Consider the following 9861-nt stretch of genomic DNA (forward strand, 5'->3'; position numbering starts at 1 on the left):
TAAAGGCAAGTCAATTTATGAATTTACTTTTAGGTAATATTTGTGCTATGTAATTGAGGGGAGTTATCCCCTGGGTCAGACTAGGAGAAAGGCCCGGATCGGGGGCCAAACCAGGAGAAACGGCTTGGGTGGGAACCTAGACATGAAGTTTGGGCCAAACCAAGCACACTAAGAAGACCCGGGCCCTAGCCCATCTATAAGGTCTGGGCTAGGTCGTGTATACTTCAAAGTCCCCAACTAAAGAAGATGGGAAGATAGGAAACTGTCGCCAACATATGGCAGGGAAGACAGTCTAGAAACCACTAGCCAACAGACAGGTACACTCACCGACTCTAAATATCGCCACTCATACATGACAGAAAGAGAAGAAAAGCTAAGGAAGGCACGCCGAATTAATGCAGGATATGAAACTTAGAGAGGAAGGCACGCCGCATTAATGAGGTAGAAGGAAACTTAGAGGGGAAGACATACCGCATTCAATGCAACCCAGGACTTGGAACACACTGGGAGAGGCCCAGTGTCAGGAGTGTCAGGACCCATGAAACAAAGTGTAAGGAAGAGCTAACCTCACATGGGAAACCGAGAAAGAGCCAAACTCCCAAGACGAGCGAAGATGGGATTTAACCCATCCCAAATATTGCAACTACAACAAGACTAGTGGCCACCGAACTGAAGATTGTTTTACCAGGAGGCGAAAAATTGAGGAAATAGAAGCTGAAATAGATCAACGTGGTAACGAGAGATGCAGTCAACAACGCGATGATCGTGGGTTCCCTCAGAGAAGCCAAAGTCCTACCAGGAGAAGTAGGAGCCCTGCCAGGAGAAATAGAAATCCTACCTGGAGGAGTAGGAGCCCTGCCTGGAGAAGCATGAGCCTTACCCTGAGAAACCAAAGCCCTACTAGGAGAAGCAGGAGCCCTGCCCAGAGAAGCAGAATCCCTACCAGGAGAAGAACCATAGACCGACATAGAGCAAGCCCACATCGAAGCAGCCCGAATAGAGGATAAGCCCTAATAGGCGAAGGATATGCCGGGGGAGTGACTACCTCATCAACACGAAGGGCCCATGCCAGGAAAGCCAGGTATGAAGAAGTGTTCACCACCTATAGGCCACCCCTAGTATCGTGGGAGCATGAGAGTGTTTTTGGCGATCACGAAGGCGATTTTTTTCTTATTTTGCAATGTCCTATTTTTCTGGCCATTCCATTTTTTGGTTTCGGTTGGTGGACTTTCGGTGACTAGGGTTGCCTTTGACAGCACCTTTTTACCCTCCATTGGCTTCTCCGTCGGCAAGGCCTAAAGCTTATTCAGGTCATGTGGTTCAGTCTTACGCCTAGGTGGTGAACAAGAAGATGGAGGCTCCATCATTTAAAATCCCCATGCGTTTTCCAGTTGAGATTAATGGTGAGTTGGGTTTTATATTCTCTGAAAGTGAGATGACGAAGGCAGCGGAAGAATTGGCTTTGCATTGGTTATGAAATTCATGAGGGTTCGATCATCCATCGACAAAATCCGGTTGTCTGTGGTTAAAAGTTGGGGTCTGCAGGATATACTAACGATAAGTTTTATGGATGATTACCATGTTCTTATTCAGATGAAAAATGAACTTGATTTTGTGCATGGTTGGGCACATGAAGGACGAACAATGGAAGGATCAACTTTCAGCTTTCCAAATGGTCTAAAGACTTTGATGTGAATAAAGAGTCACCTTTGGCACCCCGATGGATTTATTTACCAAGCCTACTAATGCATTTATACATAACAGATTTTTTGGAAATTTTGGCAACCTGTTTCAGTCGATACCTGGGCACAGATAATGCTACTCTTAATATACGAGAGCCTCAGGGGTGCGTATTTGTGTGGAAGTAGATCTAACCATGGAACCAGTAAACGGTTTTCCTATTGTTTTGGCACCCAACACTTGTATCTGGTAGGAAGCAAATTATGAAAAAGTTGGGTTTTATTGTCCAAATGTTATCGACAAGGGCATACATCGATGGCCTACAGGGTTGGCCAAAAGAAAAAAGATGAAGGTAAATAGAAAGATAAAAAGGTATGGCAGGCAAAAAATATAAAGGTTTATCAAACGAATCTACAGATTTCAATGCTCGGGCTGCGGAAGTGGATAATAAGGCAGGTTCGAATAATACACAGGTTACGAAAAAATAATACGCAGGTTACGAATGACGTGAATAATACGGTGGTTATGGCAAATCTTGTGGTGGAAATTCAAGAAACTAAGGAAAAAACAGAGGAAGCTGTCATGGAACCACCGTTAAATTTTAGACAAAACGTGGGGACCGATATACTAGAGAGTAGTGATGAGGAATGTGAAGAAGTGTGGTGTGATGAAAATAGATCCCTAGAAAAATAATGCCTCAAATACAAAATGAAAAATATGAGAACTTTGAGGTGGTGCATACTGGGATTTGTCAAGGGGCTTTGGCGCTAGAATGTGTGTCGGATAGAGAAGAAGTAGAAATACTAACGCTGATGGGAAAAGAAAAATAGTACGAGTCAGATGTGGAACATCGTTCGATTTCTGGAAAATAAAGAAGCTGCTAATTTTTTTTCTGAATTTCCTCTCTGAGAACTCGGGTGTTGACGAGTGCGACCTCTTGGATTTGATTTAGAAACAAATATCTGAGGAAGAGAATTTATTCCTTTGCGCAGAACCTTTAGATGACGAGGTAAAACAAGCAGTTTTTTCTATTCCCAAAGATAGCAATCCAGGTCCTGACGGTTTTGGATCAGAGTTTTACATGTCTTGCTGGGATCTTGTAAAACATGATGTCATTGAGGTGGCTAGAGATTTCTTCAGGGGTGCGCCCCTAACTAGGTTTTATTCCTCCTCTTTTATTATCTTAATTCAGACCGATTAGATTAGTTTGTGTTCCATGGCTTATAAGATTTTTTCTAAGATTATTGTCTCTAGACTAACTGTGGTTGTAGAAATGTTACTCTCCCATGAACAAGGGGTGTTCATTCCTGGGTGAAGCATTTTTTAAAATATCACTCTCACTCAGGAAATGGTTCATTCTTTACATAAGAAGAATGTCGGTGGTAATTTGATGGTGAAACTTGACATGAATGAGGCCAATAACATGGCGAATTGGGGTTTTTTGTTGGAGGTCTTTAGGGCCTTTGGCTTCTCCGATAATTTTTTCAGATTAATACGGCAATGTGTGGAATCCCCATGGTTTTTTGTTATGATGAATGGGACTTTCACTAGTTATTTTAAATCGGCTAGGGGTTTGCGTGAAGGGGACCCTCTATCTCCTCTTTTATTCATTATTATGGAGGAAGTTCTAACAAGATTACTCAGAAAAAATTTTAATTCAGGGCATATTCGAAAATCCCACCATCCAATTGGTGCTCCTCTGGTGTCTCATTTACTCTATGCAGATGATATTCTTATTTTTGTGAATGGGAATAAGAGGTCTATGAAGAACCTTTTTCACACTCTTGAGACTCGTGAGAAGTAGTCGGGCCAAATTAGTAGTAAAGATAAATTTGCTCTGTTTTTGTCGGAGCATATCTCCTTAATTCGTAAGCGTGGGTTGTTGGGACTTACGGGTTTTAAGGAAGGCATATTTCTTGTCACGTATTTGGGGGCGCCATTGGTATTAGGAAGATTGACGTCTAGGATCATGGAGTCGATAATTGAGAAAATAAGGAAGAAAATCACAGGCTGGAAAATGAAGCTTCTTTCACATGGAGGAAGACTAATTTTATTGAGACACATTTTATCAAGCATGCTGATTTCCTTAATGTCTGTGATGAATATCCCCATGGTGACCATGTCTTGTATAAAATTGCCTTTGGCCAATTTTCTTTAGGGTGAGGCCGACGGTAAAACAAAGTTTCATTAGAGATCTTGGGGGAAAGTTTGTAAGTCTATTTCAGAAGGGGGTATGGGTTTGAGAGATCTTAAAGATGTACATAAATATTTTCACATGAAGTTTGCTTACCAGCTGCTAACTACTAAGACTTTGTGGTCTGAATTTTTGCGGGCAAAATATTTTAGAAATGAGCATATTTTGTCTTATGTTGTGAGGCCTACTGAATCCCCTTTTTGGAGGTCGGTTATATCTTGTCTTCTGAAAGTTATGGAGAATATTAAAGTGCTGGTGAGAGGAGGAAATGCTTCATTCTGGTTTGACAAATGGCTTGCTTCAGGCGCACTATCAATTAGAGTTGAGGCTGTGCGAAATTCTAAACTGTGCATTAAGGATTGCTGGATTAATAATTCTTGGAACTCTTATCGTTTATTGGAGTTAGATGGTTCGGAACTAACAGAGGAGATTTTACAAAATGTGATAACTGAAAAAAGTGGACAGGACATCTTCATCTGGAAACCTTCTTCGGATGGTAGTTTCTCTACTGGCATGGCGTGGGAGATGGTGAGATGCAAAAGCTTGAATACATTGTAGCATGACTGGTTCTGGCACAGCATGTTACCGAAACAAATTTTTGTTTGTTTATGGAAAGCTTGGTCCAATTGCTTAGCCGTGGATGACAGAGTACAGGGTAAGGGCATCTACCTGGCTTCTTCATGTGATTGTTGTGCACGGAAAGCCCCATAAACTATCAACCACGTTTTATCTTCAAGAGATGTAGCTTCAGTTGTTTGGTCTCACGCAAGTGCTGTGATGGGAGTTTTGTTTACGCATCAGCTGCCTTGGAAAACCAGAGATATGATCTGGTTTCATTATGCCAAAAACTCCTCCATCAAAGGCACATTAGTTGGTTTAATTCCTTGCCTAGTTACTTGGAGCTTGTCGAAAAGAAGGTGTAAGGGAAGAATGGAAGGCGTGCAGGATAATGCCGAGAAAAACTGGAGGGATGTTCGATTTTGGATGAAGTTATTGGCTTATAATCTTAGAGCTACCTCAACATTATCTATGCAAGACATTAAAATTCTTGAAGAATTTCAGGTTGAACGTACGAGAACTGGGGCGAAAGAGGTAAAAATAGTGACTTGGTCCGAACCTCCCTCCAATTGGGTGAAACTTAACTGTGATGGGAGCTTTCGTGGAAATCCGGGGAACTTGGGAGGTGGTGGAATTATCCGTGATTCTAACGGTGTGGCAAAAGCAGCGTTCTCAACTCACTTTGGGAATGAGCCGAATAACTGGGCCGAGCTTAAGGCGATCGTGGAGGGTATTCATCTTTGTTAGTAATTTCACTTTTTTAATGTCATTATTGAAAGTGAATCTTGTACTGTTGTAGACTGGTTCCAGAAAGGAAGATGTACCTTATGGTACCTTTTGAATTTCTGGTGGTTTATCAATAGAGTGAAGGAAACGGTGCAGTTGATTTTCTGGCCAGAGAAGCAGAAATGGGAAAGAATGAGATTTATGAAGGGCATCATTATCTTCGAAGACGTCTACGAGGTATTATTTGTGTTGAGAAGATGGGTATTCTTTACCTTCGTCAATGAGATGTTGCTTAAGTATTTATAGTTTTGCTCGGTTTTGTGTTTGCGTTTTTAGGCCTGTTTAGATTTTTCTTTTGTTTATCATATAGGTCTGTTTAGATTTTTACTTCTACTAGGCTTGTTTAGAACTTTTTATTTCTCGGTGCTCGTCAAATAGGCTTGCTTAGATCTTTATTGCTTTATTATTTAGGCTTGTTTTAGATTTCTGTTATGTTTTGTTTTGGTTTTGTATTTGGGAGGATTCTTGTATTCTCCTAGATGCTTGGCTTGTAACCACAGTTTTCCTCCGCCACAATCCAAAAGAAACCAATATTTACACACACCCGACTCCAACCAATTAATTATAACTAACGAATCTGACTCAATGAAAACATCCTACAACCTCAACTATTTACAAAAACGAAGACCATCCAGAACATCTTTACATTCTGCAATATTATTAGTGGCATGACCATAGTAATGGGAGAAACTAGCAACTACATCTCCATTTAAATCCCGGATAATTCCTCCTCTTGCTGCTACTCCCGGATTACCACAACATCCTCCATCCACATTTAACTTCAATCTCCCTCTCACTGGTTTCCTCCACAAAATGAGCAAAGGGTTTTTTTTAACAATAGGTAAAATTGGACAATTCAAAGAGTCCAGAATTACCTTATCATTTCCACCCATGTGCCGAAACTTCTTCATATTAGTAGAAATATTCCTCAACCCCACTTTTACTTCCCGAATGACATGTTCAGATTTGAATTTAATTCCTTTCATTCTCGCCGCACATCTAACTTTCTTGAGTTCCTAAGAAATCACAATCGGAATTAACCTTTTAATCCAACCCACCTGTGAACTCAAAGACACCCTTTGCCACCAAATATTCACCATGCCCTTCGAAGTTCGAATATGAGATACATTAATGTTACAGGATTTTGCAAAGAAAGAGCATACCTTCTGAGCTCCTTCCCCCTCGCATAAGATATGGTGCACTGTCTCCACTTGAGGTTTAACACAGCATTCACACCTCGATACCATCAGAATACCTATGTTTCGGATAATGTCATCCACCGGAATAGGCCTTCTCTTAGCACACCATAAGAAAAGAGAGAGCACTTTATAACTTTCAGGGAAACTGACGAAGAAGGCTTGCTGTACCCCCATGATGACACCCTGGTCATAATAGTGCAAATTGCCAACTATTTGACAAGGAGAGTGTTGATCGATAATAGCAACTTCGCCGATTTGCTATTCTGGGAGGCGTTTATTCAGATGGGGATCACACCAGACGGACTGTGCCCAGCGCCGACACCCCTCAAAGGCTTAACAGAAGACATGGTCCAGCCTATCGGAGCAATCACTCTGCCCATCTTGCCCAGAATAGCCCTCAAAACGACATCCCTCATGGTAGACATTCTTGTGGTGAAAGCTCCCTCCTCCTATTAGCAGCCTGCACCACTACCAGTGCATCTCCCTAAAAATGACAGCAGTCAAGTTCAACTCCACGCACAATTCCACTACCCTCCACAGAGCTATAATCTCAGCCGCCACTGGCTTAAAGACACCCTTCTTGCTCAAACATAGTGAAATCTAAACTTCCCCCATTGAATCTCGAATGATAATGCCAACACTCATTCTGCTGTTCTTCAAGTCCATATCAACATCTCAATTCAGCTTTAATCTATAATCTGTTGGTGCCTTCCACCTAATCCCTATGGCTCCAGATACTCTCTTACAAAGGGAGTCCCATAAACACCATGAAGTCCTTCCCTGATCCATGCCATTTCTGAATGGAAGCATGGAATTCCATCTTCAAATCAGAAGTAGCACTGCAGCCCCACAACACATGCTCTACAGTCCCCACTCCCCTCATGCAGACAGGACAAACTGGGAGTCATAAATTGTAACACCCTCTTCCTGTAGGCTAGGAGTGTCACGTGTTTTTCATAAAATAAGCACGGCAAGAGATCTCATATTTAATAAATGAATTTAGAATTTGTTTTGCATAAAAAGTATCTAATAAAATGTCTTCCAAAATCTTAAATGAATAATCTGAATAAAATTTATGTCGTACAAGTAATTTTGTTCTAGAAGGTCTAAAACTAAATCAACTGCTCATTCTAATCGTGGCCTTCCTGCTCGTATTCATCATCCTCACTTGGGTGGTTAAAAAAACATGAAAACAAACTAAAATGAGTCGAAGACTCAGCAATAAATCCATCACAACATAAACATAATAAATATAGGATTTTCATAAAAGTTTTCATACTGAGAGCTTAAAATTCAGGACTATTCATACTGATATTTATGCTATGCATGACTGATTTATCTGAATTAACTGACTGATCTAATTGGCCAACACACTTAATCCTGTGTGGGTGGTTGTGCACCGGCCCCACATTCCACAGCTGTAAAAGGAGCCGCTGATAGTATTCTGGCATACTATGGTGGACTACGCTTGAGTCTGTGGCTTGCACATCCACCCTGAAACAGACCTATATTGGTACCATGCATCTGAATGTCCATCTGATTAACTGATCTGATCTTATCTTGCACTTGAACTTAAGATAGCTTACATGTCTTATACACATGAGATGCATGATAAAATACATATATAATTATAATTTCTGAATTTGAATATGATTCGAAATGACAGGATCGTATGCTATGCTGGATGACATGTTTGTATATAACATGAGTGGTGCATAAATAATGGCTGTCAATGAACTGGCTTGAATAATACTTATATATAAGCTGAACTGTTCTGATCCTAGTTTGTGATCAAATTACTTATCTCGCTGTGCTTCTTCTTGAATCTCACTTCGTAGCTCGTCACCTATACGCAGTATTAACTATCACTAAATCTATCTAGGAACAACATGTACTAATATCCTACTTAATTAAATTCATAATCTAGAAGATAGTCAAAGAAATCTTTTGTTTAACACCATAATCAATAAATCCTAATGTTTTAAATTACTTAAAAATACTAATAACATATTATAATTTAGTAGAATACTTGGGCTATTTTAAAATAACTCATAAAAACCGCAATTATTAAAATATGTTTCCTTTCTTAACATAATTATTCAATCTTATAAGAAATCTAATAAATATTAATATGATTTAAAAATCCTTAAATATTTTCTTTTAAAAAAATAAAGTTTTGGACCAACATATTTATTTAAGAAAATTAAACTCAACTTAAAATGTTAAGCTCAACCCAACTTTAAACAAAATAATCAATTCCACACGAGTCCAAGCCCAAATGAATTTAACCCACTTAACTATTAGAGGGCAGTAGCGTAATTACACAAAATCCATAAGGAAACTTTACAGAAGGAGCTTTGCTGCAAGGGTTTTAAGGGCATCTTTGTAATCTTTTTAGCATTTGTATGTAGCAAACTGAAAACCTAAAAGCAACTAAAAGTAATTTCAAGATACATATATTCTATAGAGAAACAAAGGGTAACGGAGAGAGGCGTGCGATAACAGGGGACTCACCGAGAGAGGCTACATAGCACGGTGGCTCTGGCGGGGGTCACCTCTGAAGGGTCCCCGTGGTGGTGCGATGCCGAGAAAGGGAGAGAGAGTGAGGATCTGTTGAGCTGAAAAGCAGCCGTGTGTGAGAGAGAAAGCAGAGGTAGAGTACGACGGTAGTGGCTTACCTGGGGGAGTGGGTGTGATGGGATTGGGCTGGTTGGTGCTTTCTGTGGTGGCTGAGAGGTGGTTCGACGTCCCTTGTGGGGGCTACCGTGGAAGAAAAGCAGAGGCTTCAGGCTTTACGTCCGTGGCTGCTGCGGCGTGGATTCATGGTTGAGGATGGTCCAATGTCTTCTAAGGTGGTTGGTAGTGGCGTCAGCGTGTTCTGGGTTGTGTGGAGTCACTGCGGAGGAATGTGGGTTATGGTGGTTTGCTGCGTGATAGGTTGTGGGGGTATTGGGTTTACGTGAATGGGTGCTCCTATGGTGGTTCTCGGCATGCAAGTCGGCATGGGGTGGAGGAGATGTGGTTGGGCTTTGGCTTACGGTGGTTCTCTGAACGGGGTGGTCAAATCAGAGCTTTGGCCTTCATGGTTGTGCTCTTTTTGATGAGAAAGAACAGAGGTTGCGTTGATTTCTATACTTGGTTTGTGTTGTTTGCTTGAGGTCTCCCAAGATTGAATTTACCGATGGGGGAGGGGGGGGGGGGGGGAAGGGATAAGTAGATGAAACCGTCTTGATTGTGCCCCAATCAAAGAGCTTCAAGGAGTTTGCTGGAGAAAGAATTGGTGATCATACCAAAAATAGAGGGATAACAACGGGGTGACGTGTAGTGAAGAGTGAAATGTTTGAAATGAAATTCTACGTAGTTAAAACTGGTGTTTAGAGAGAATCTGGTAAATCACTAGAGACTCAGTCTAGTGTTTACATCAAATAAAACTTAATACCGATT

This window comes from Juglans regia, chromosome 6 (assembly GCF_001411555.2).
Source record: "Juglans regia cultivar Chandler chromosome 6, Walnut 2.0, whole genome shotgun sequence".
Lineage (NCBI taxonomy): Eukaryota > Viridiplantae > Streptophyta > Magnoliopsida > Fagales > Juglandaceae > Juglans > Juglans regia.